Here is a 6,106-nt window from a genome sequence, read left to right as displayed (position 1 = left end):
CAAAACATGTCATTTTTCTGGTGTGGTTTCATCACCACATTTTGTACTAAATCTTCCACAGCGAAAATATGGCAGACCAAAGGACTTTGTTTATTAGATGTAGCTTGGCACCTGCAAGATGCCTGCTAATATATTTCATTATGTCCAAAGGAACAATATATGAAATGGCTTCAGACCTCTGGCTCTCTCACACAGTGGCCTTTGGTGCTGAAGCAGATTGCTGCTGCCACTGATTTCACTGGAGCAACTTCTGTGACTGGTCTCTGAGCATTCAATTTCTGTTAGGGTCACAGGTGCAATGTTGAAGGTATACTCCTCCTTTTAATACTGTCTTGGGCACACCTAACTAAAATCAGGCACATTTTGTGGCATATATTAAATGAATCAATCATAGTCTTAATTTTGTTCTAATCCAGTAATTCCCAAAGTGCATCCAAGTAGAAAGCCTCTGACCTTCCCAGGCTGAGAGCAATTTTGGTGCATCTCTGCATCCAATGTGATTGGATCATTTATTCACTCTCGACACAAAAACTGCTTGCCTTGGGAGGAAGATGCCACCGTGCTCCTGTCTGAGTCACTGTTCTGGGCTGGATTCTATCCAATCAAGGTCAGTGACTCATACAGAAATGTAGGTGGGTGGGATTACTCTGAGAACAAGCAACACCAGCCATTCCATCAGGGCAGGACTTTGGAGCAGAACCCCAGAGTGCCACTCAGGAGAGTAAGTATAGTAATTCACATTGCCACCGAAACAACAGTCCCCCATGAGATGCAGGAACTCCCGGCTCTAAAATTGCACGAGGCACGGAGTCAATTCTTACTCTTCCACGCTAAAAACAAGCCGTATCGGCTGTTAGCATGAAACGTGGCTTCATCTGGTATTCAGAAAAGCAGCGTCCTGCAACTTTCAGAAGTCTGAGAAATACTGTTCTAATCCTTCATCCTTTTACACACACACACAAGACTAGAACCTTTGCCTCTGTAAAAACAATGATTAGTTTATAGTTCACCTGAAGCGGCAGAATCATTATCTTTTTTCCTGGTTGTATATGTGCGGCTTTCTCACATGTCACAGAATTGTTTGCCTCCCCCCCCCCCAAAAAATATATCGATTGATAATGTTTAACAATGTCAGCCATTTTTATTTGTTAATGACAATAGGGCTCCCACCTGAACAGTTGCAGGAGTTCAGCCTTGTGAGTTTTCACCTACTAACAACATCAAGAGAATGTCATAAGTCTCTTCATTCACAGAAAAGGAAAACAGCTTAATGTGGCATTTGTGCACCTGCAATAAGCCTCTGCTCTCTTATTGTGGTGGTGTTGGTTGTTGTTGTAATGAGATGGCAAATCTCTTGGGAAATCATCCTTGCTCTCACCCACCTGAAAAACGAGTCTCCCGTGCCACCTTGTGGTAGCGTTTGAGAAATGCTGCCTTGGATTGCTTTTATTATAAGCTTGCCAGTATTGGTAGTTCTGACTGATTTGTTTTTCCACTGCCTCCTGAAATACTTGTTCAGCAATAGGCCTTATGGCACAAGAGCAGAGTCCAGCTCTTCAGATAATTTACAACTCGGTTCTAGCTGCACTTACTTGATTTGGAGGTGAGCGCTATTGAGACCAGCAGGATTTGCTTCTCAAGTACGTGAGCCTAGGAAAGAGAAAGGGTATTGTGGGAGAAAGACTGTGCAAATTTGGCACTGACTACAGAGTGTGGGAGAGTTTGTCTGTACGGTGAACATAAACAGAACCCTGTCAGACAAGATCAGGGACCCACCTTGTTGTTGTTTATTCGTTTAGTTGTGTCTGACTCTTCGTGATTCCATGGGCCAGAGCCAACACAATTTTCCTGCCTGCCTGCTTCTATGTCTTACAGTTCTCTCTCCCCCCCCCCCCCCCCGCAATATCTATCGATCTGCCTTAACCGAACCTCCATGAAATCTCCATGTATTAGAACTGGCTGAACTTGCAAGCTAAAGTTTAATGTGAATACTTGGTTCAGCAGGACTTGTCATAGAGTATTTCCCCCATATATCACTGCTTAGTAATAAGGAATTCAGAGTGCATGAAACCCCATTTCAGATATGTTACACAAGTGCTACTACGTAGCCCAGTTGGTTAGAGCGTGGTGCTGATAGTATCACCAGGTTACAGGTTCGACCCCCATACGGGACACTTGAATATTCCTGTACTGCAGGGGGTTGGACTAGATGATCCCCAGGGTCCCTTCCAACTCTGCAGTTCTATGACTCCAACCCTCCTGGCTACTTTGAATGATATGTCATTTCCATCTCTTTCTCTTCTCGTATGTATCCGTCCAGCATCTTCCTTCTAGTGTACCTTATCCAGGCAGATCACGTACCATGTTCCTCTCACTCCAGCAAGCAGTGTAGCTTTTGGTCATGCTAACATTGCTGAATCCAGCTTGTGCTGCTAAAATGCGTTTCCAAACACTAGTTTATCTTGTTCGGTTATCGTTTTTCCAGGCATCCGGGGGCGGGGGGGGCGGCATCAGAACCCTTCAACAATTCCTCTCTCTCATTCTCTTCAAAATCCTGTTACTTTTTTTTTTTTTTTAACAACCGCCAAGTAAATTGCTAGAAAGGGCCATTTTAGGACCGCTTTATATTTACATTGTGGAGTTCCATTAACTGTGCCTTGCATATGTTAAGACCAACTGAATGCACAACACAGCTTCTCTTACTATCACAACTGTCTACATCAGACATCTTGAGCTTTAACAGACCCAGGGCCCACTGTTCATCCCAACATGCAACAAGGAAAATACCCAGTATTTTCTGCGTACGTCCATTTTTCTCTTTTTCACTCGAGGATGGGGCTGGGTCACCAGATACAAAGGCCCCAAGGCCCCTTGACCAGCTGTGTAACAGAGGCAGTTTTCACCAGGTGCTACTTGTCAGATGGGCCCCCAAAAAGGTGTACCCTCTGAAATCACCTCAGCTTCAACAGCTATCGGAGGCACAAAAGTGCTTGTTCGCCTTGTACTGCTCTCTCCATCCTCCTGTTTAAAAGAGAAGCTCCACTAGGTTTCTCGGTTCTCCTTGATCTGATTTGCACATCTACAGCTTTCTATTCTGAGTTTCCCTTCTCCCTTCTGTCTCCCTTTTAACACGGTGGCACTTGGTAGATTCAGTGCTTAAGTCAATTGACAAGATTAACAGTCCTTCAAGAGGCCTGGCAGAGCTGAAATATGTGGGCCTGCCAACCTCCCCATGTCTTTGGACCAGAAGATGTATATGTATAGTCTCAGGGATAAATGCTGAAATTGATGGAGCAGCTGCAGCAGTAAATAACAACAGTAAATAACTGGATATATTGACTGGATAGATTTATACCAGGCTTCCTCAACCTCGGCCCTCCAGATGTTTTGAGGCTACAATTCCCATCATCCCTGACCACTGGTCCTGCTAGCTAGGGATCATGGGAGTTGTAGGCCAAAAACATCTGGAGGGCTGAGGAAGCCTAATTTATACTAAATTGTCTCAATCCCACTTGGAATCATACGTGTGTGTGTGTGTGTGTGAGAGAGAGAGAGAGAGAGAGAGAGAGAGAGAGAGATCATAACTGGGATGAGATTTAAATTTTATTCACATTTTTGTACACCACCATGGAATCTTTTGCTGAAGGGCAGTTAAGAATATAAAAACAAAACAAAATGTGCAAATGGGCATTTTGAGCATGATTCTGATCTAGCTCAACCAGTGGTTTGAGCATGGATGCTAGACTCAAAAGTCATTTGCATCACATAATTTATAAGTGCCACATGCAGAGTTTCAGGCAGGAAACACACCTGACTCTACCTGGAAATGCCAGGGATTTAGATCAATGTTTTTTTAGTTATGGACAAAAAAAGATATGTGCTTTTAAGCTTTCTATTTCTCTTTATAAATCCTAATATAATTTAAGAAAAGAAAAAGAGAAAAGAAAAGCCAGGGACTGAATCCATATGTAAAGGATATGCTCTAGCACAGAGCAATAGTCCCTTACACCAATATTTGTAATATTTGGAATGGAATATTGCGTACTATAGCAACCATAGAGAGGGGATGTCTCTGGCACAGAGCCACTAAGCAAGACCTCACTTCTAAGAATGGGGGTGGAGTGCATGGCAATTATTAGTCCCAGAACCTCTTGTTTTAGAAGCAGAGAATTCAGATCAGACAGGGCCAACAGGAAAAGACCGTTCAAACACTCAGCTAGAGAGGGGTTTGTGTGTGTATGTTTAAAAAGGATTTTGTTCTGCAACATTATCCATCAATTCCACAAGTAGCAGTGGATAATAAATGATATGAGGCTGATGAGCAAGAGGGCACAGAAAGGACAGAGTTGAGGAGGGGATAAGAGGAGGAAACGGGCTGTCAGGATCCTGCTACAGTTTGTGCAGTGGATGTTGCAAATCCAGACATCTTATCAGGCCCTGTCATGAGAACCAGACTGTTATTAGGGGTAACACTTCTCTGACGGAACAGTAAATCCCAGCATTAGCATGTTGCACCACTGAAAGACGCAAACCATTATGAATGATGCAACTGGCAGTAACGAAGGCAGGGGTCCAATGTTACATGCCCACACAAACACACTTAAAAAGGGGAGGGAATAGCCTATCTTCCACTGCCTCCCGCAGTTTGGTCAGACTCATGCTGGTAGCTTCGAGAACACTGTCCAACCATCTCGTCCTCTGTCACCCCCTTCTCCTTGTGCCCTCCATCTTTCCCAACATCAGGGTCTTTTCCAGGGAGTCTTCTCTTCTCATGAGCTGGCCAAAGTATTGGAGCCTCAGCTTCAGGATCAGTCCTTCCAGTGAGCACTCAGGGCTGATTTCCTTCAGAATGGAGAGGTTTGATCTTCTTGCAATCCATGGGACTCTCAAGAGTCTCCTCCAGCACCATAATTCAAAAGCAGCAATTCTTTGGCGATCAGCCTTCTTTATGGTCCAGCTCTCACTTCCATACATCACTACTGGGAAAACAATAGATTTAACTATACGGACCTTTGTTGGCAGGGTGATGTCTCTGCTTTTTAAGATGCTGTCTAGGTTTGTCATTGCTTTTCTCCCAAGAATGAGGGGTACAGAAAGTGAAATACCTTTTTCCCCAAGCTCCTTGAAAACTGCTTCCAGTCAGAACCGCAATAAAGTCTTGTGCTAGATGGACCAATAGATCCCCGTATCCTTACAATAAAACTTGTACCTTATCTGATTAATTCTTACAATGACACATAAGGAAAGCAAGGCAAGAGTTGAATGCAGGCTTTCCCGGAGGAAAGCTCCTGCAAGCCCCCTTTCCCCAGTTACACAGAGCCATTCATTCCACAGGTAGACCAACTGCTGTGACCTTTGCACCAGTTCTCTATTGGAGGAGTGGGGGGGGGGAGGGGCTCTTTGAAAGAAATGCAAAAGATAGATTTAAATAAATAAGTCAGAAGGCCTGAAAGACCATGTTGCTGGTGCCTGCTCCAGGAGGGCTGTTCAGATGAATAGGTGTGTTGGCCTAACTAAACATACTCACTTTGCAAGATTCTTCTGTCCTCTTATCAACCAGCCCAGTGCAGGAAAAAAAGGACAAGCTTCGTGGGTTCCGAGGGTCCCATTTCTCCTGCAAATGTTTCTTAAGCTGAGGAATCATCTCTGTTGCTTATCTCCCTGCTTTACTATAAGCTGCCTGACATCCATGGTCTCACTTTGCTTTCTCTTGCTTCTACTGATACACATTTTTTCTTCAGACTGCAGCCTCAGCCATTTTCCCAGAACAAATGTGTTTGTGTATGTGCACACCCATGTGTACATATGTCTTGTTAATATCTTGCAATTGCAGAGAAATCTCAGCAAGCAGTCTGTGAGCCCCTCCAGCCTCTCCTCATTATGCGAGTGGGAGAGGAGTGGCAAACACTTGGGGGGAAGGGCAGACAGAGAGAGAGGGCACCGTCAGAAAAAAGGTGGCATGGGGAATTTGCCAAGTACTTCTGACAGTGAAAGGATTTTCATTTGCACAAAGGAGCTGCCCTTTCCTCTATACTTCCTGTGCACCCCCCCCACCCTCCCGAAATTTGTTCCAGATGGTTGGGTGAACTCCCAGAACAGATTTCGG

This window comes from Podarcis erhardii (assembly GCF_964252035.2).
Source record: "Podarcis erhardii genome assembly, chromosome: 3".
NCBI classification, from domain to species: domain Eukaryota; kingdom Metazoa; phylum Chordata; class Lepidosauria; order Squamata; family Lacertidae; genus Podarcis; species Podarcis erhardii.
This window is presented reverse-complemented; position numbering follows the sequence as displayed.